The sequence below is a fragment of the Schistocerca americana genome, chromosome 2 (assembly GCF_021461395.2).
Source record: "Schistocerca americana isolate TAMUIC-IGC-003095 chromosome 2, iqSchAmer2.1, whole genome shotgun sequence".
Taxonomy (NCBI): Eukaryota; Metazoa; Arthropoda; class Insecta; order Orthoptera; family Acrididae; genus Schistocerca; species Schistocerca americana.
Window position 1 is genome coordinate 674,854,689 of NC_060120.1, and position 22,460 is coordinate 674,877,148.

The window sequence follows — 22,460 nt, forward strand, 5'->3', positions numbered from 1 at the left end:
TGGGGAAACGGTTTGAACAGGCTACTTCATTCACACTGACTGTTCGGAGCAACTGAAGTCATGTCTGACATTCACATGGAGCCTGAAAGAGGGTTTTAATTCCAGATCTATTTCGTATTCGTCCAGTTTTGTTTAATATTGGTCCACACGTGGAACGTAGTGTGCTGAATTTATTCGGTCGATTGACTGGATTTTGGTTTGCGTTTCCTGAAGAGAGATGACTTAATTTCATGTGCAAGAAGGCCATTTTGTCTGAAGATAGGGGTTTATAGGTTTATTTCGACATCGAAATGGTTCTCGTTCAATATGCTTTCAACGCGACATGTGCACCAATAAAATTTATTAAATAAATCCGTCGTGAAAGACTTTGTGGTAATACCGTGAAAGACTTTGTGTTAATATACACGGAGGTGACTGAAGTCATAGGACAGCGATATACACATACACAGATGGCGATAGTTTCACACACACAAGATATAAAATGGCAGTACATTAGCAGAGCTGCCATTTGTACTCAGTTGATTCATGCGGAAAGATTTCCGACGTGATTATGGCCATACGATGGGAATTAACAGTATCTGAACGCGGAATAGTAGTTGAATTTAGACGCATGGGACATTCCATTGCGGAAATCGGAGATCCTCAGTGTCAAGAGTGCGATAGGAATACCAAATTTCAGGCATTACCTATCACCACAGACAACGCAGTGGCCGACAGCCTTCACTTAACGACAGATCACTGGCGTTTGCGTGGAGTTGTCAGTGATGAGAGGCGACACAGAGGCCGCAGCATGAGCTTGCGCAAGCTGCCTGTTACACGGAGCTGTAAGCGAAAATCTGTCGTGATAGAACCATGCGTCATGTCTGCATGAGGCTAGTTGATATCGTTAAATGCGCGATGTAATGGCCTACGCCTCAAAGTGGAAGAGAGACTCAGGGCTGAACACTATTAAATTTTGTTCAGTGACCTATTCGACTCTAGCACTATACCGTGAAAGCATCTGGTCACCGGTGAACGACGCATGGCATCTAAAGACCAAAAACCACCCCCCCTATGAACCGTCCCCGAAAATTCTGGTTCACACTTTGGCTCTAACCTCTGCCATGATTTCAGCTGTTGTCATCAGTCTATTCGTCACAACCAGTCGAACAATCGTGCAACGTCCTTGCGGTGGAGTCCCTCTGGAAAAACTCTTGCTCGGTGTTCTTGCCACAGTGTTGTGCCCGCTTCGCCACCACTCCTTCTGCAGTCACTACCATACTGCAAACTGTGTGATGTGTCGGTATGGTGTCCCCACGTTCCTCACATACATGATCCTACATTCCACGAAGTCCGAAAAATGGAGATAAGCTGCACGTGAACGTCCCCTGGACAAGCTGTGTCGCAACATCCATCTGAGAAGTTCCAGTAACGTTAGACTTTCTCAATATCCATCATCTCATTCCTTATTTGTAGGTGGATCTTCTTTCTCTACTGAAAATAAATGCGCGTATGGATGAAATTTTAATCAACATATCCCCCAACCATGGCATTGTTGGACTATCAGTTTGGAAGCGTTTAGTCAGGGTATACATGGCGCTTCGCTTTTCATTTTCCGCCAGCGTAGTTCCCTTATTCTTGGAGTTAGTGCTGCTGAGTCGTGATGTCAGTTCCTTTTCAGTTTGGATGGTTAGCATTTGCTCGTTTCCTGTTCGCCTTTATTTCCTGCGGATCTAGAATAGTGTTCTGTTTTTCTGTCATGGTACATCTTCTGGGCGAGTATCTCTATTTAAAGAAATGCATGGAAATTCTGTACCTGGATTCATGTCAGATGTATCAAGTAAGTCCAGGTAAACACAAGTCGAGACTCTTACCGTGGTAGCGCCTCTCTACGTGCTCTTGTTCCTAGGAAGTTTTAAGGTGGTGAATAAGTATTCTCCTTATCAGTTCCAGATTTCGAAATTAGTTATCAGTAACTGGTAACAGGCAAACAGATGAGTATTTCACTGTGTTAATTCTCTTACTCGTTTTGAACTGACGAGATACTGAAACAATTGTGTGTATGTGCTTAAACCTTTGAGAAACTATGGAAAGGAAACTTTAGCAATACAGCAAATGCCAACCACTGAAATTTTTCGCAAACATACACATGAAACGTGCGGTTAAGTTCAGTTGGACTTTGTTTGCAAGAAAATTTAACAGATACAGTGCTGCATAGAAAGGCCCGGGCTTGGATATGAGCACATGTGTGAGTCACCAGCGCAAAAATATCCACTACATGTACTATCACGAGGGTCAATAAAATCCTACACCACTTTAAAAACAAATCCAAGGTAGAAAAAGAGACACACAATATTCTCATTGCATTACTACCTCAGATGACAAAAATGCTTTGTATCATATGCAAAACAATACTCGACCCATAGCGTGAAATCACTTGCAGGAAACTTCGTTTCAGTACCGCTACCGTTTCGTATTATGTGTATCCTCGGCTCTTGAGACACTCTACGTATCGAGATGTTGTTCCCTTTATTGTTACATGCAATAAAAACGATGAAAGAAGTGAGATAGGAGGCTCTTTGAGCTATTGTCAAGAACAGATGTTTTCAGTTTGATTTAAACACAGTTCTGCTATTTTATGTAATTATGAAAGTGGTCGAAAATTCTTCTCCCAATAAAATATAAGGAGTTTTGATTCAAAGTAACTTGTACTGATGAATAAGGTGACATTTTTTAAATTGTCATTTCACTTCTCCCTCCCCACCCTCGCACTATACGTGCGTGGGTGAGCGATACAATCAACCCGCTCTTCAGCCAAAAGATATGTAAAATACTCAAAGAAGACAAACAATAAATTATAATATTAACGTTTACAAAGGATTTCAAGATTTGTAGAGGATGAATAAGATGATTTCCTGCTCCTAATTGGTCACTTTATAAGATCTTCTAAAGCCTGAGTACAACACCCTTATTTCTTCATTTTGTGTGTGCGACACCATCCATTTTCTGCGCACATTGGAATTATGCTTGTATTTGGTGATCACTAGTTTTATCTTGTAAAAAACGAAATTGGATTGAACCTTAGGCCTTAGTCTTTACTCCACGCGCAGTGTTGTTTACATCTTTATGTGTGGATCTTTTATGCTTGAGGCACCCGCTTTCTCATTTCAGCTTGCTTGGTCAGCACTGAACTATGTGAAACAAAGATATTATTTAGCTCTACAAATATCACGTAGCGGTAAAAAACTATGACCTTACGATTGTTAGGGTATGGTCTACAAAGATTCTGCGGGGTTGAGGGAGAGAGAACAGAAACTTTTCAAGTTCATTCTTGCATCGATACTAGTTTTTTCTGTCTTTTAAGCGGGGAAGTTATAGCTACCACCGTTTGTCGACTGTTCGTGTTGTTAAATTTCGAAAAGTGTACGTTTCACCCCGCTGAAGTTGTTACAAAGGAAAGTCAGATCTGGAATTTAGAATAGCTATTAACGTAGAATATAGGTCCAGTTACAAAGTTTCATTGCTATCAGCAACCTACGTTCTGCGCCATGTTTCGTCACGTGAAATAACAAGACGTTTGCCCCAGATACTTGGGGAAGATGCGACATTGTATTTACGACAAGACTCCAGTTACACATCGATATTTGACTTTTCTCTTATAGCAGAAAAGATTCGAATTTACGTGAGGGCGTCTCAAAGAGTAAAGAAAATATTAAGAGGGTCACGGAGCAATTTATTAGAACAGAGGTACGACCTGTTTCAGAGTATCAAAATATAACCTGTTTCTCTAGTTAGCCTTAAACGACTCCAAGAGAAAAATATGATAAAAAGCAAGAAATAAGACCTCAGATTTAATGTTGGGACAGAATCTATGAAACACATTTCTTAGGAAATAGTTCAATTTTGCAGTAAAATGCAAAATTCTTGTAGTCCTTAAATTTTTGTTTCCTCTTAAGAAACTGCATTACTCTTCCAAGAAAATGGTAAGGTCTATAGAATATAATCAAATCGAGGAATACTATTTTCTTAGTTTATATTTACCTCCATTTATAGCTCAGATTCTGACTTTGTTTTAAAATATGTCTTGACACTATACTGCTGATGTATACCATATACTGTACTTACAATGAAACTTACTGTCATTACTAAAACACTGTTCCGTATACTCTTGGAGCGGAAAATGAGGGGCAACCCTTTAACCACGTAATAAGTCCTCAAGTTTCAGGATTTCCAGCTACAGGCAGCTCTGCGAAAATTTGCGTTTTCTTTTTTCTGACCGTAACTGTATCCTGCACCGCTTTAACCGTGATGCAGAAATGGCTGGATGGAACTGGCTCCGATCTTTTTTAGGCGATTTTCCGACTTAGTGAGGAAGTTGGGTGACGCAGATCTATAGCTCCTTTAGAGAGAATATTTCGAATTATTTTGAGTTACTACTCGATATCCAACCCAAAACAAACCTATTCAGTAAATGGTTTTCAAATTAATCAAAAACTGGATGTTGTCAACACTGAGAGTCATTTTCCAAAATTGTATCAAATGGAGAAAGAGGAGACAATAACCGTGATGGTTTGCTGCAACGTGTTTTTTAAAGAGGGAAAACAAGAAACCGAATGGATAGATTCTCTTCCCAACGGCTGCAGTATCTACGTGAGTGACCTCTGACCTCTTCATGTTCCAGGTGATAGAGCAATCCATCCTGGGGTACCCACAATGTAGTTACTGGTTCTGGATGGCCGATCGTCTCACAACACTGTACCACATGTGCTAGAACTGACTAGAAATCGCGATGTCATGTTGATTCGCCTGCCACCTCACTCAACACATAACTGCAGCCGCTAGAGAGGCGTGTCTTCAGGTCTTTGAATAGTTTTTCTACAGGGAGACGAGAATTTGGATGCAATCTTATCCTGATAGAAAAGTTTCACGATTTCACTTCCGTCCCCATTTAAAAGAGGCATGGCGAAAAGCTGCTACTCCTTCAAACGCTTACAGAGGATTTGAGGCTTGTGGTGTTTTCCTGTATAATCCAAAGAAAGTATCTGATGAAGCTTTCAGAATTTTAGATGTTGTGTCGATAAGTACCACTAGCAGAGCTGACATCTATCGAAGATGCAGACAACAGCGCCTTTAAAGTTCAAGGCCAGAAACATGCGAGAAAGATTATTGACATCCACTCTAGATAAAGGCTAATCTTGTATTACATCATACTTACAAGAAGTTTCGCGTGTGCCAGTTCTGTCCCCGTTCCAACACGAAGAAAAGAAACAGCAACTGTACTGACAGACAGACATTTTAGACAGACCCATTTCTAAAAAGGAAAAGAGCGAAGGGACTGTAAGCATACGAACAGCAGACAAAATAATTAAGGTACAGCATGTAAGGTCAGTTACTGTGACCTTACAGGAATTCGAACAGACGGGATAAGATGAGTGTTTTGCAAAAAGTGACTTACGAGACTCGCTCACATGAAGGGAAGCTGTTCATTTATTGTGATAATTGGAAATGCAAAAAAACGAATGCTTATATAGTATGCTAACATTTAGTTGATGGTGCTTAGGACATTTATGTTGGAAATAGAGTGTATGTGGAATGTATTCTGCAGGTAAATGTGGTATAATTCATTACCACGCTGTTGAGATAAGATGACAAAAGTATAGTAAGGAAGAATCACAATACAAACACATTAACTGAAGCTTTATTTTATGTACTGAATACAATTTCTAGATATCTTCCAGAGTATTACCTTTCTTATTAGTTTTCCGTGTCTCATGATATCATTTGGCACGAAACTTTTTTCAAATCCACTTGAGTTCTACTATTATCATCATTTGACGTTGCTTCATATGAAAGGAGTTGTATATTATGTCTACACTTGTACTGTACGTCTCTCATTATTAAAAAAATTATATGCCCATCATAATGGCCTAACATAAAGACCGAAAGCGGTCGTGTGAACTTAATAAATAATGTTTTAAACAAAGCAGCCTATCTTTGGAAACACAAAGACATATTAAGTGAATGCAAAATTTCGGTAAAAGGAAGAAGTATGACATCTGCCGTTCATCCACCTATCACATTCTAAATTTACTATATTAACAAACCTGTTACACTCAGAAACGTAGATTCCTCCTGTAATCTGCGTAGTACAGTGCGATGTGTTTAGGGGCTTCTGGCTCTCCTTCACTTTCTGTATTAACGAAGCCAGCGCGCTTTTACAATAGTTACACTGACTTTTCCTCTCTTCTATGAGTGCGAACGATCAATAGTGACTAATTGTGTGTGTTGTGTTTATGGTTTAGAGTTTTTGGTCTTTTGAATTTTTGAAACGGTGCGCAACAGTTCATAATATCCATAATTTATAACTTGAATAATACATGCAAGTGCAAAAAATGATTCTGTTTGTAAATGGTAAAAATATCGAAATTGCTATGGAATACACTAAAATATAGGCAGCTTGGCGCGTAATCTCGTGCCATTTAAATTTTACCATGTGATACGAGTGATTTTCATTGCTCTCTAGAGAGAAAGATTTGTTGAAGGCAGCAATGCAAGAGGTACCACGTCGGTATCAGCAGACTGCGAAGCTGCGCCGTTCCGTGCGTGCTTGAAGAACAAAGGCGTGATATGCCGCCTAACGACGTGTGTGTGTCTTCTTGGAATACCGCTTGTTATCAGATGGAGCTCTGAAGGCACACAGCGCTTCCCGTTGTGCATTCAGACAGATGACACATCCAACTACTCAGAAAACAAAAGTGCGGGGATGTACCACGACAACGGCTCAAATATTCATCTAATAAAGACATATGAGGGCAGCTGGTAGAAATGTTTATAACTTTCTGTCGATATCCATTTCACTGTAGCACCAAGAAGAAGATGATGATGATGAAGGAAATCCGCCATTGCACCGTTTTAAACAGGCAGTCACTGATACCCAGTCCCGGCATTCATGTGAAGCGAGAGAAGGAAATCACTGGGAAGCAAGTCATGACGGCCACCGTTCTCTACCTCGCGCTACATTACTTTTAAAGTCAGCAACGATATCTCCACAATGTCATTTAAGAGCAGAGAGAGCGTCACGAGTGTCTGGGAACCCCGTAAATCCGGATCCTCTGTTTTTTACTATTTGTACGTTACTTTTTGAGACAGAGATGGGAAACTAGATGAGCTTACAGTATTACTCCATTTCAGACTGAATTATAGGAACTCATACTCTTCGCTTTCAGTAATGGATATAGCTCTGACCTGATTCATTTCTATGGAGGAGGAAAATACGTAAAGTAACACACTTCTGTTCGCTTGGCCTACCAGAAACTAGAAAAACTGGTGTAACAATTTTAGATAGTTATGAAAAAACAGTATAGCAACTCCAGGCCTGTGTTTTACAATAACAACAATGTGGCTAAATTATTATTCAATAATAAAGCTACAATGACACTTATGGTACAGACGCGTACGTGCAAAATCCCCTGCAGTCAGTGTGTAAAACTGTAAGTTGGTGAGTAACTCGTAGGTGTGGCAACAACGATACGGGAAAACGAGAGAAGCTGGAGACTACGAAAGGCAAATTCAATCTTTCTGACTTTTTTTTAAACAGAAAACCCCTCTGCGATACAGATTGTCATGTTTTTCATATCATTAATAAGTACAAAAGATGACACAACTGAAAATACTTGAAAAAAAGAAAGAGTTGACACAGAATGACAAAACACAATTTCGTTTTGGCCCGTGTTAAATTAAGTCTGTCGTAGAAATGACAGTTAACAATAGTAGGTTTAACTTTATGTTTCATTTCCATACAAAATAAAAAGTAATACTTTCCTTGGTTAACATTCTGTATTTCATGATTTCATATATGTGACCTATATCTTTATCAGTAACATAGGTTCGTTGCACATCATTTTATCTGCCATTGCGATATTCCACTCTCACCTGACGCTGACATCAGAAGCCTAAATCAGGTTTATTATTTGTTAATAATATTTACAGGTTATCAGAAGAGTATTATACAGAAGCATTAGTGTTATACAAAAGTGTTTGTAGAATGTTTTTATAAGAAGAAAAGAACTTAAGCTCGAAAAATCTTGAGCAAAGAGCCTTCATTTAATGAAAATATTTACTATAGGGCACACGTTTCTGACAGTGGATAAGGATGTGTTCACAAAATAAAGGTCGATGATAGTCTCGTACTGGGTGATTGTAATTAAAGTTCCAGTTTCAAGACGCAGACAAAGAACTGCTGCTCAGTATAACGACAAAGTTGAACGGAATATCATCAAAGAAGGGGGAACGCTATGAAAACAATAATAGTTTAATGAAAAACATTTCCCACTAGGGCGTCATAACATAAATGGTTGCGGCTACAGCGACAGACGATCGCAATACGACAGCTATGCTGCGAGCTGCACATTAAGCCAATGGTGTTGTGTCATGTGTATGATCGCTGAAGTTGGATTTCAGCAGTTGTGGCACTGCCATTCACTTACGCCCATCCACCGTGGCAAGATCGTACTACATCGGGTGGGAAAAATCTGTTTTCGATTGTCCTTAGTCCAAAAACCGCATGAAAAGCAACAATGAAATCTGTTTCTAATTCTCGTGCGACTGGCACGAGATATGTTTACTATGCTGTCAACCTTCTTCTCCCACAAGCTGAAATCGAGAAACGGCATATTCTACAACAGAGTGTCTTATCGGTCACATTCAGAATGCGTTGCACAATGCGTGCCCTCAATTCAGCTACGTTTGTAATTGGGGCATTGCATACAGCATATTTCACAGATTAAGAAGAGGCGATATGGGCAGGCAGGCTGCACGGAAATGATGGCTGATAATGTTAGAATTTGGAATTTCTATCATTATCAGCACAAAATTTTACGAGACATCCTAAATTGCTATCAATATAATATTACCCATTTCAAGAGCTGTTTCATGCTGACTTGGCAGGGAGACAAAAATTTCTTCTAGAATTTCTTTGTTGAATGGAACTGTACAACGAATGGCCATGGAACATTTTTGGAAATGGGCTTTCTCTGTCCACAGAATGTTCCATGGCTATTCATTGTCCATTTCCATGCAAGCAATAAATTCTAGAGTAAATGTTTGTCTTACTACCAGGTCAGCATGAAGCAACACCTGGCATGGGTAATTTTACATTGATACCAGTGCAGAATGTTTCGTAGAATTTTATGCACCGCGCTCACAGGCATATACAAAGATAGGCAATTCTACTTGCACTACGGCCCCCGGAGTAGACAATATTCCATTGGAACTACTGACGGCCGTGGGAGAGCCAGTCCTGACAAAACTCTACCATCTGGTGAGCAAGATGTATGAAACAGGCAAAATACCCTCAGACTTCAAGAAGAATATAATAATTCCAATCCCAAAGAAAGCAGGTGTTGACAGATGTGAAAATTACCGAACTATCAGCTTAATAAGTCACAGCTGCAAAATACTAACACGAATTCTTTACAGACGAATGGAAAAACTAGTAGAAGCCAACCTCGGGGAAGATCAGTTTGGATTCCGTAGAAACACTGGAACACGTGAGGCAATACTGACCTTACGACTTATCTTAGAAGAAAGATTAAGGAAAGGCAAACCTACGTTTCTAGCATTTGTAGACTTAGAGAAAGCTTTTGACAATGTTGACTGGAATACTCTCTTTCAAATTCTTAAGGTGGCAGGGGTAAAATACAGGGAGCGAAAGGCTATTTACAATTTGTACAGAAACCAGATGGCAGTTATAAGAGTCGAGGGACATGAAAGGGAAGCAGTGGTTGGGAAGGGAGTAAGACAGGGTTGTAGCCTCTCCCCGATGTTGTTCAATCTGTATATTGAGCAAGCAGTAAAGGAAACAAAAGAAAAATTCGGAGTAGGTATTAAAATTCATGGAGAAGAAATAAAAACTTTGAGGTTCGCCGATGACATTGTAATTCTGTCAGAGACAGCAAAGGACTTGGAAGAGCAGTTGAATGGAATGGACAGTGTCTTGAAAGGAGGATATAAGATGAACATCAACAAAAGCAAAACAAGGATAATGGAATGTACTCTAATTAAGTCGGGTGATGCTGAGGGAATTAGATTAGGAAATGAGGCACTTAAAGTAGTAAAGGAGTTTTGCTATTTGGGGAGCAAAATAACTGATGATGGTCGAAGTAGAGAGGATATAAAATGTAGGCTGGCAATGGCAAGGAAAGCTTTTCTGAAGAAGAGAAATTTGTTAACATCCAGTATTGATTTAAGTGTCAGGAAGTCATTTCTGAAGGTATTCGTATGGAGTGTAGCCATGTATGGAAGTGAAACATGGACGATAAATAGTTTGGACAAGAAGAGAATAGAAGCTTTCGAAATGTGGTGCTACAGAAGAATGCTGAAGATTAGATGGGTAGATCACATAACTAATGAGGAAGTATTGAATAGGATTGGGGAGAAGAGAAGTTTGTGGCACAACTTGACCAGAAGAAGGGATCGGTTGGTAGGACATGTTCTGAGGCATCAAGGGATCACCAATTTAGTATTGGAGGGCAGCGTGGAGGGTAAAAATCGTAGAGGGAGACCAAGAGATGAATACACTAAGCAGATTCAGAAGGATGTAGGTTGCAGTAGGTACTGGGAGATGAAAAAGCTTGCACAGGATAGAGTAGCATGGAGAGCTGCATCAAACCAGTCTCAGGACTGAAGACCACAACAACAACAACAACAACAACTTGCACTACATGTTTGGACACCACTGCATGACTCTGCTGCAGAGCTTTGGTTACATGTCGAATTAGTCGTTTTCCTCCCTCTGCTGCACTGCAATTCAAAAGAAACTGTCTTCTCAAACTTTGTAACCATTTTCTCCAGACCGTTACCAGTGATTAGATCAACGCCCTTTTTCGTAACATGGAGTGTCCAGAATTTCTACCGAGCTACTGGCGCACAGTCACCCACCATTCTTCTATAGCGGCTTTAGCAGCAGCGTGCGATCCTTCATGGAGACAGTCATGCCAACACAACAGATTCAAAGACAGGAACAACCACATGACCGATGTCTTTTATTTTGCATATCCTTCCGCTTACAGCACTATCTAGCGTTAAAACTATCGTTAGATTTGTTTTTTCTTCTGTTTCCATAACAGCTATTCCTCCTTTGATAATATTCCATTCAAATTTGACAACATTCCGAACAGTTTTGAGAATGCAACTTAAATTATAAATCGTAGGTTTACACGATGGACGTTGTCCCTTTCAAATAAATTCATGCTTTTAATAACAAATTTCAGACGCGAGAAGATGTAAATTGATGTTATGCAACTGGCATAGGCATGCGTATTGAGATACAGAGATAGGTAAACAGGCAGAATACCACGCTGCGATCGGTAACGCCCACATAAGATAACAAGTGTCTGATGCAGTTGTTAGGTTGGTCATCGCTGCTACAAAGTCTGGTTATCAAGATTTAAATACCTTTGAACGTGTAGTCGGCGCATGAGCGATGGGACACAGCATCTCCGAAGTAACTATGAAGTGGGGATTTTCCTGTACGACCATTTCACGAGTGTATCATGAATATCAGGAATCCGGTAAAATATCAAATCCGCGACATCGCTGTGGCCGGAGAAGATCCAGCAAGAACGGTACCAACGACGACTGAAGAGAATCGTTCAACGTGACAGAAGTGCAGCCCTTCCGCAAATTGCTGGACATTTCAATGCTGGGCCATCAACAAGTGTCAGAGTGCGAACCATTCAACGAAACACATCGATATGGGCTGCCACAAATGACATTACGCATCAATCTCGTAAATTAAGCAGTCTCAAAAAAAGCCTTATATAACATTTTACTTTTATTTTGATCTAACCATTACACCCACGAAATGTGTACAGTTACTTTTGAATCATCCTGCGTAAGCTCGTCTATCGCGCGACCCACGGACTCCAGCGAAGTGGCAAAGTCGACCGAGTGATATGCATAATAACAACCGGATTGAGAAAGGAATAAAAAAATACGGAGAGATGCCCCCGTATGTGATCATTCCACCGTTGATCGCCCCTGATGCTTTCTCCTAGTTTCTACTGTAGTTACTGTTTCCGTGATTTGTTGGACAGTAGTCGATCAGATAACGTATTTATGTGTCTACTGTGAATTCCTACAACAAATCATCCTTTGGAGCTTCTCCTGCATTTCGCTACAATTTTCAGGCGTTGCAAGCTTTCTGTGGGCAACAGTATCGTTTGCGAATAGCCTCAAAGGCCTTCATCGCAATCCACTAGAACAATTTATATCAGTTGGAAACAGTAACGTTCGTATAAAACGCCTGTGAGGTAATCCCGACATTATATCTATATCTATCGGTTGTTGTCCATTAAAAAAGGGCCACGTGGAGTTCTGTCTATAAGGCAATCCTGAATCCAGTCGCAGATCTGGTCCAATACTCAGTAAGCTCCCAATTTGATCATTGAACGACAGTGTGGAGGTGCATCAATTGCATGCTGGGAATCAAAGGAAACGGCATCAAGTTGAGTACCTTTGTCTACGGCGCTCTGGGTATTATGGAGGATCAGAGCGAGCTGAGTTCCGTAAGGTCTCTGATTATGGAATCCATGTTGATATTTATGGGAGAATTTCGTTCTCCAAAACGTCCTAAGGTTAGAAATATAAAACATTTTAGGTATGTCCACTGAGGATCAGTTTTAGTTTACTTTTTGCTCCTCGATCGCTGATCTCAGTAGCAACGTTTTCAGCGATCGAAAGACGATTTTTTAAGAAGGAAGTGTATTTCGAAATTCCACGATGAAATAATTTCGGAAGGCCGAATTCCTTATTTTGGCCTTTTCAGTAAGCTTCATTTCTGGTGCTACCTTGTTTACTGAGCAACTGAAGAGATATTTTTCATCTTACTGCTGACTCATTATAAGACTAAAATTACCGAATATGCAGCAACCAGTAGCAAAATCGATTTGCAAAAGTGAATAAATAAAACATGATTTGGCGACTGGTTGCTGCATGTTTGGTAATTTTATGGTTTACGGTCGCTGCACGACTTGGGAACCACATGGAGCCCACCATTCATCTTTACAAGACCTCATTTCGTCTGAATATTTAAATTGTTTACCATACTTTGACCTTAGAATTCGTTGAATGATTCTCCCATTGCTTTTTTCACCCAGTTTAGGAGTCTAGGAGGTCTGAGACGTTGCCGCATACGTTAGCTTTCTATCTGCTCGAAGTAATTTTCAGAGAAAACATTCAGAACAATTTTACTTTAAGCCGTGTCTCTGGGAGCAGTTTGCCTCTCTAGTTGAGAGGAACGTTATTCGCGATATTCCCCAAGTTTTCAATGAAGAAGTCAGCCACGACGGCTTCTCAACAAGCTGTCTATAAATGTTACTTTTTTTGATCCCCTTTTATTGATAAACTTCACTCAGATAATTTTTTTTTAATCTGCAATAATTCTCTAGTTCAGGGGTTCTCAAACTATTTCAGTGACGGAAAACTTTTGAAATACTAAATATTTTACGAAGCCCTAAAGAACCCCTTTTCCTCAAAATCGCCTCTGAGTTTGACTTCATATATCTAATATATATCTAATGTCTGAAAGATAGAGTACAATAAATTTTTCAGTCAGAACACACACACACATTATTTATTTATTTAGCGTATGGCTAATACAGACATATCATGATATTACATATACATATGTACATATTGACACACAAGAAACTTAAGTATGTCTTTACAACTGAATATCCAGTCCTTCAATCCAGCGCACTGCATCTGGAGTTGCTAGCAGGAAGTCCTCTTTGGCGCCGTGATAGGCTCGAATCCTGCATTCACTGACAATGTGGTGAACAGTCTGGTATGGAGCCCCGCAGTCACAAGCTGGATCAGGCAGCTTGTTCCACTTAAAGAGAGCATCCCTGCATCGCCCATGGCTGGTACGGATTCTGTTGAGAGTAGACCACGTCTTGCGTGGTAAGTCGAATCCACTTGGAAGTTTAGCACCTGAGAAGATGTTATGCAGGTGCACATCTGTCATTGCTTCCCACCGACCTTTCCATTCTTCAAGAGGTTTGAAATTCTTAGCAACCATGTCAGCAGCATCGCACAGAGTTGGATGACGTGATTTCAGTCTCTTGCGATTTAAAAGTGGCAGGTCGCTATGCGCGGGTAGGTTAGAATTCCTGGAGATCTTGTGGAATTCTCTCATAAGGGCAGTACATCTGCGTAGATCAGGAGGCATTATACCGGTTAACAGTGGAAGCCAATAAACTGGAGTAGATCTGATTGTGCCAGATATTATGCGCATTGTCGTATTCAGCTGGGTATCAACAAGCCTTGTATGATGACTATTCATCCAAACAGGTGCACGATACTCAGCACTTGAGTATACCAAGCCCAGAGCTGAAGTTCGTAGGGTGGTTGCTGAAGATCCCCAGGTAGTTAGTTCCGCATAGCTTATGGAGGATGTTGTTTCGAGTCCTCAGCTTTTGAGCTAAGTTAAGAAGGTGTTGTTTGAAGCATAGTGTTCGATCCAGGATGACACCAAGATATTTTGGGTTCCAGTTGTGATGAAGAATTGTGCCTCTGAAACTTACCTCCAGTTTTACGTTCGCCAACTGGTTATTTAGATGGAAGCAACACACTTCTGTTTTACTCACACTGGGTTGGAGTCTCCAGATTTTGAAGTAATTGTCTAATGCAGACAGGTCATTGGCTAAAATCTCTTCTGTTGTCTTCATTTCCTGGTGTTTGACAGCTAGAGCCAGGTCATCGGCATAGCAGTATTTTCTGGACGAAGTGTCAGGTAGATCAGATAGATATAGGTTGAACAGGAAGGGTGAGAGAACTGATCCTTGAGGCAATCCGTTGTTCAGCTTCCTCTCCTTACTTATGTTGCTTCCAGTGATTACCTGGAACTTCCGATCACTTAGCATGCTGTTAATCAGTCGAGCCATTGTCCTGCAGGGTATGATGCGGAGAAATTTGTAGATAAGGCCTTTCCTCCACACAGTGTCGAAGGCGGCAGTTAGATCAACAAATGCCACTGATGTTTTCTGCTTCATTTGGTATCCTGACTCTATGAAGGATGTGAGAGACAATACTTGGTCGCAGCAGCTACGCCCTGGTCTGAAGCCTGCCTGATCAACTGGAACGTTCTCTAAGATAGCGCTACTTATTCTGTTATATATTAGCCTTTCAAAAAGCTTGTAGCAGCAGTTGAGTAGGGAAATGGGGCGATAGTTTTCTACCCTGTTGCTGGGTTTGCCAGGTTTCAGAACAGATATTATCTTCACCTTTTTAAACTCAGATGGAAGTTGACCAGCCAGCAGGATGTCAGTGAAGAATTCTGCCAGCCATTTCTTAGCTTTTCCTCCCATATGGATCAGGAATTCTGGGTGGATACCATCGAATCCAGATGCCTTAAGAGGTTTGAGGTCCTTCAGTCCAGAGTCAATGTCTGAAACTGTGAAGGGATGGGTATACTCAGATGAGGGAGATGCCTTCTTTTTAAGGTCACGAAGCTGTCGTCTGATATGTCTTGTATGTTTCTTGTCAGGAGGTACTGTTGAGGTGGTAATGATGTGGGAAGCAATTTGGTCTGGTGCTACTTCCGAATTTTTTCTGCATGCTGGTGCACTTCCTCCCAGTTTTCTCAGAAGACTCCATGCTTTTCTGCTCGAGTGTGTAAAGTCCATAGTTTTGACTGTTTCTGCCCATTTCTGCCTCCAAGACATGTCCAAGCTGGACAATAGTTCCGTAGCTATCTCTGGGTCACCACTTTGCTGGAAGTATTGGTACAGTGTTTCACTTTCCTCATTCCATCCTGGAACATATTCTTTTCGGTATCCTCTTGGCATACACTTTTTAGCTGTTGCTGTTACTGCACCAATGAAGCGTTGATAGTTATTATGTGATGGAGGTATCCATCGAATGGTCTTATCCAGTTCCGTTGAAAACTTCATCGAGTCGGCTTTCTGGAAATTCCATCGAGCATGCGGAGTTGATCGTATGACAGGAACAGTGCAGCCACTTTGTATTATTACAGGTCTGTGTTGGCTGTGAGGAAAGGCATCTATCACTTTCCTTGTGGTGTTGATGGGAAAGCCAGTTTCGTTGCAGCTAACAAGGCATAAGTCAGGATTTGAATCCTTGTCCCAAGCAGCTGTCCTGAAAGTGCCTTGATCTTTGGCATCAAACACTAGATGAAGATTATTCTCTTCGATCCATTCTGCAAGCATGCTCCCATTTTCATCATTTTGAGAGTACTTCCAAAGTTCATGGTGACTATTGAAGTCTCCTATGTAAATTGCAGGATGTTCTGCTGTGTGTAGGACAAAATCAGGCCATGTTGTTTTGGGTGGTTTGTAAACATTTGTAATAGTAATGCCGTGCAATTGTATGACAACTGTATGTATATCTGCCTCCACACTTACAGAAATCAGCGAAGCTTCGTTTATGTTGTTACGGACATACATAGCAATTCCATACACCTCGTGGTAAGTTACACCAAGTGCAGAATATCCAGGAATTCGACCTCGGCTTCGGAATATTTCTTCGCTGGAAACACGAGTTTCTTGAATGGCGACGACAACGATATTATTGTCCAGCAAAAATTTTGACAAATAGTCACACTTTGCCCTGCTAATGCTTTCGATATTCAGTTGAAGGAGTCTGATAGTTGGTCCAATGTTTCTTGTTAATGAGCTCTGAAAAGAACTGTTTCTGCTATTTAGTTGATATGTCATTGCCAGGAGATCCTATGGATAGTCTGGCTGCCTGTAATCACTGTTGCTCAATTAGCACCACCCAGGAGGCACGTGTAGGGTATTTTAAGGTTAAACCTACGGACGTGAGCAACGCTACCTCCCACACACACACAAAGCTGGAGGATAACTGCATAAATTTGTCTTGTCATCTTTCTTATGAATTGGTTTGTTGATTGCATATTTTTTAACCTGTCTGGGAAAATTCCCTGCGCCTGTGATGCATTGCACGCATAAGGACATAGATTATTAAGTTGAAAAAACTTTTCAGACACTTGGAGTATATCGTAACACACACACAAAGCTTCGGTTACGATATACTCCAAGTGTCTGAAAAGTTTTTTCAACTTAATAATTTATGTCCTTATGCGTGCAATGCATCACAGGCACAGGGAATTTTCCCAGACAGGTTAAAATATGCAATCAACAAACCAATTCATAAGAAAGATGACAAGACAAATTTATGCAATTATCCTCCAGTTTCCTTACTTTTTCCAGAATATCCGAAAAACTAATGTACTCAAAAGTAGTTTCACACTTACGTGGCACAATTTACTTAGCATACCACAGTTTGGATTGAAGAAGGCCCTCGACTGAAAAGGCTATGTTTACATTCACTCATCAAATGGTACAAGCCTTAAACAATAATATATCGCCAGTCTGTATTTCTGTGACCTTTCCAAGGGCTTTGACTGTGTGGATCATGTTACTCTAAGAAAAAAATCAAGTTTTATGGTACTGATGGCTTTATGTGCAGAATGCAAAGGGTTGTGCTCAATAATTCAGACGATGTCGAAAAGGTAAAAAAATTTAGTGTGTGAGGGAAAATCACAAAGTGCTTCCCACAAGTTTCAATTTTGGGTCCTCTCTTATTCATTAAATATGTGAATGATCATTCACATAACGCTCATCAAGAAAAGTTGGTACTTTTTACAAGCAACACTAGTTTAATAATCAGTCTCATTAATGAGAAAGCAACAGAGAATTTGGTAAATGATTTGTCCTAAGAACTATTAAGTGGGTGTCTGAAAATGGATGCTCCCTAAATTTTGAAAGCACACTACATTCCGTTCTGTACAACAAATACTGACACAGCTCTATACAACGGCAACTGATGTAGCACATTAGCAGGTGTCAGTAAATGGAGTAGAACGCTCCACATTTTTAGGTGTACATATTGATGAAAACATGAAGTGGAACAAGCATAATACCGAGCTTCTCAGACGATTAATTTCAGCTACTTTTGATCTTCGTATAATTGGTAATCTTCTAAACAAATACCAGGTGATCAAAAAGTCAGTATAAATTTGAAAACTGAATAAATCACGGAATAATGTAGATAGAGAGGTACAAATTAACACACATGCTTGGAGTGACATGGGGTTTTATTAGAACCAAAAAAAAAATACGAAAGTTCAAAAAATGTCCGACAGATGGCGCTTCATCTGATCAGAATAGCAATAGTTAGCATAACAAAGTAAGACAAAGCAAAGATGATGTTCTTTACAGGAAATGCTCAAAATGTCCACCATCATTCCTCAACAATAGCTGTAGTCGAGGAATAACGTTGTGAACAGCACTGTAAGGCATGTCCGGAGTCATGGTGAGGCATTGGCGTCGGATGTTGTCTTTCAGCATCCCTAGAGATATCGGTCGATTACGATACACTTGCGACTTCAGGTAGCCAATAATCGCACGGACTGAGGTCTGGGGACTTGGGAGGCCAAGCATGACGAAAGTGGTGGCAGAGGACACGATCATCACCAAACGACGCGCGCAAGAGATCTGTCGGACATTTTGTGAACCTTTTTTTTTCTAATAAAACCCCATGTCATTCCAAGCATGTGTGTCAATTTTTACCTCTCTACATTATTCCGCGGTTTATTAAGTTTTCAAATTTATGCTGACTTTTTGATCACCCGGTATATCAACCTGCTGACATATTTTGCAAATTTCCACTCAGTAATATCTTACAGAATAATTTAATTGGGTAATTCATCATTTAGAAAGAAATCAGTTATTGCACAAAAGTGAACAGTAATAATAATATGTGGCGTTCACCCATGGAGATCATGTAGGTACTTCTTCAAGAAACTAGCCATTTTAACTGTGCCGTCATAATACCCACATTCGCACATAAAATTCGTTATAAACAGTAAGTCATAATTTAAGAAAAACAGTGACGTCCATAGCTGCAACACTAGAGGGAGAAATCACCTTTATTACCCACTGGAAACGCTCAAATTGGCTCGGAGAGCAAACATTTTTGAACATTTGCACAATAACGTGAAATGTATGACAGCTAGCAAAAAAGTTTTTAGGTCTAACTTAAAATCATTTCTCCTGTACAACTCATATGGAACATGTGACTAACTAACTATCTGTGTTCGATGCCGCTCCATAAAGAACTAATGGATTAGCACGTGACAGAAAAACTCCATTCAGTGAGAATTTCGTAGTCAACTCTAGCCTGTACTTTTCCATGCTAAGTTCAACGTCAGAAATATGTGGAAAAGTAAGAGTATGGAATGAGCAATGAGAGACGAGTTTTTGAGGTGAGAATACATTGCTTACTTTCATCTACAAGCGCACTTTAAGTCGTAAATTACCTCAAAAGTAATGACCATGTGTGTTTTGCAGTGAGACGTTCATGTCGTATTACGCCTTTTGGATGCCACAGTAAGAAAAGAATTGTATGTACAAGCAAAACGCCCAGTCAGTGAGTTCGGTCTTACTGAGGTCTGGCTGCCTGCCTGCCTACCTTGTGACACCAGGTAATCGTCAAAGAACAATTTAGATGTGAAATAATTAATACGAGGCTTCGTTCGAATTTGGTACGTACGGAGGTGCGGCATTATGTAATTTTCTGACAAATATGGTGGCGTGCTCAGAAGGAATGCCTCAGATTTTTTTTTTGTGAAAACATTTAATGCTTTAAATAAAACAAGCGTTATTAAAATTCTAAATTTTTGTTCTTTCTCAGCAGAATGACGCTGGCGGCGAACACATTTCTCTCAATAAGAGACCAGTTTGTAGATACCGTCACTTTGGGATGTTTGACTTCTTTGCACAGCTTTGTTACTATCAAACTAAAGTCTTCGAATGTGTTCTTGAAGTTTTGAAAACAGATGAAACTCGGCTGGGACCGAGTCGGAACGGTATGGAGGATGATGAATAACAGTGAACCGAAGGTGTCGAATTGTTAAATACGTCTCAGCACCCGTGTGTAGTCTGGCATTGTCATGCTGAAGGAGAGGGTGCTCATGTGTGCAGCTAGTAAAGTACCTTGGAATACTACATTTTACGCCCATTATGTAGATAAATGCCCTTTATTTAGATAAATACTTTTAAATATGGTGCAAATAAATATACACAATGTTCGGATAATCTTAAGTTTTCTCTCTCTCTCTCTCTCTCTCTCTCTCTCTCTCTCTCTCTATATATATATATATATATATATATATATATATATATATATATATATATATATATGTGTGTGTGTGTGTGAACATGGTGGGCTCTCCCACCAGTGTAAAAATAGTTCCCGCCATCCGCCATGTTAATGACGTTACCGATAAATGGACATGGCTTGTGAGGAAACAATGACATCATAGATTAGGAGGCGTGGCTTGATGGGTAGGTCACTTACCTGTTCACGTGATTTCACAAATGTAAATAGAGTGTTCGAGAAGAAGAATAGTATTTCTACTTATCTGTAAAGAATTGCGTAGATGTACGATGTGACTGTGTGTCGTAAATGGACTGGAAGTTTCGTATGACGTCCCCATTCCCCTGTTACATGTACTGAACAAAACTGCTAGCGTTAGTCAAGTGTTGCTGAAGTTCTCACACATCCAGCTCTTTCACAGTTACTTATATCGCGCTATTTCAGGGTTCTGAGTCTCTGTTCGCCACTAAACACAATGGTTGTTTTTGTCGTCACCACATTATTTCATTGACAATACCAGCAGCAGTCTTACAAAATGTTATAAGCTGAAAATTTACACTTCCAAACTTTACCCCTTGTGTTATGACTCAGCTTCCGCTTCTTAGAGATGTGGGTTTCATCAGCGACTTTTCGTAGTTGTTTGTCTGTAGATTTAATTGTAATCACAGTAACGGCATTCAGAAAGGTCCAAAATAGATGAAACCTCAGTCCGCCACTTTAAAATATAGTTAGGTGTGTTGTTTTCGGTTTCGAGCGTCAAAACGCAATGCAAGAGGGTCATTCATCTAAAGTTATGTATTTTAGGGTGCCATAGCCTAAGCGGCAACAAAACGGACGCTTTCGATATACAGCCGTGTTTCTTCCATCTCCTGTCTCATAATATCAGTGAAGGTGACCTAAAATTGTTTCTTCGGTTTCGATTAACTGCTAAAACATTAAAATATATAGATTAGAAAGTATGAGTATTTGATAATAAGCAGCAACAGTAAAAAGAAATTTAGTTTAAACAGACTATTCATTACTAATTTTAACTACTGCAATTATAAAGTTTCGGATTAAATCCATTGCAAATAAAATTAAAGATATAGTTATTAATTGTCTACAGCCGGCCGCGGTGGTCGTGTGGTTCTAGGCTCTACAGTCCGGAACAGCGCGATCGCTACGGTCGCAGGTTCGAATCCTGCCTCGGGCATGGATGTGTGTGGTGTCCTTAGGTTAGTTAGGTTTAAGTAGTTCTAAGTTATAGGGGACTGATGACCTAAGATGTTAAGTCCCATAGTGCTCAGAGCCATTTGAACCATTAATTGTCTACAACTAATCGGGAACATGTTATGCCATTTTTTGTTCAGATGTGATGAACCTATGCAAGCAACTTTTTGTTCGTAAGTCAGAATACTGGAAGTAAGTGACGTCAACGATAGCCATTATTTATTTATTTAGCGTATGGCTAATACAGACACATCATAAAATTAAATTACATATACGTATGTACATATTGACACACAAGAAACTTAAGTTTGTCTTTACAACTGAATATCCAGTCCTTCAATCCAGCGCACTGCATCTGGAGTTGCTATCAGGAAGTAACCTTCAGCACCGTGATAGGCTCGAATCCTGCATTCGCTGGCAATGTGGTGAACAGTCTGGTATGGAGCCCCGCAGTCACAGGCTGGATTAGGCAGCTTCTTCAACTTAAAGGGAGCATCCCTGCATCGGCCATGGCCGGTACGGATTATGTTGAGAGTAGTCCAGGTCTTGTGTGGTAGGTCGAATGCACTTGGAAATTTAGCACCTGAGAAGATGTTATGCAGGTGCACATCTGTCATTGCTTCCCACCGACCTTTCCATTCTTCAAGAGGTTTGAAATTCTTAGCAACCATGTCAGCAGCATCGCACAGAGTTGGATGGCGTGATTTCAGTCTCTTACGATTTAAAAGTGGCAGGTCGCTATGCATGGGTAGGTTAGAATTCCTGGAGATCTTGTAGAATTCTCTCATAAGAGCAGTACATCTGCGTAGATAGCTATAAAACTCACATAGAAACACATCATCTTCCTTTCACAAACCATTCTCGGAACAACGATGTGGGCTTTGGGCTTTTTGATGTTATACGGTCCCGGAAACTAGCGGAGTTAATAAGATAGTAATCCCCCTCTCCCCCACGTAGTTATCACCAGTTTTTCGGAGAGCCGGCGAGGCCAAGGTCGTTCGTTCTTTGAGTCAGACCTGTCAGCGCGCCGGGTGAAACGCAGCCTCTGGTGGAACACGCTGACGTCACGG

General features: G+C 40.4%; 1 protein-coding gene across 1 annotated transcript in view; it reads left to right on the forward strand.

The window, feature by feature from the left end:
• Positions 1-22,460, forward strand: part of LOC124595591 — a 45,510-nt gene that overhangs the window by 18,004 nt on the left and 5,046 nt on the right. The window lies entirely within an intron of this gene.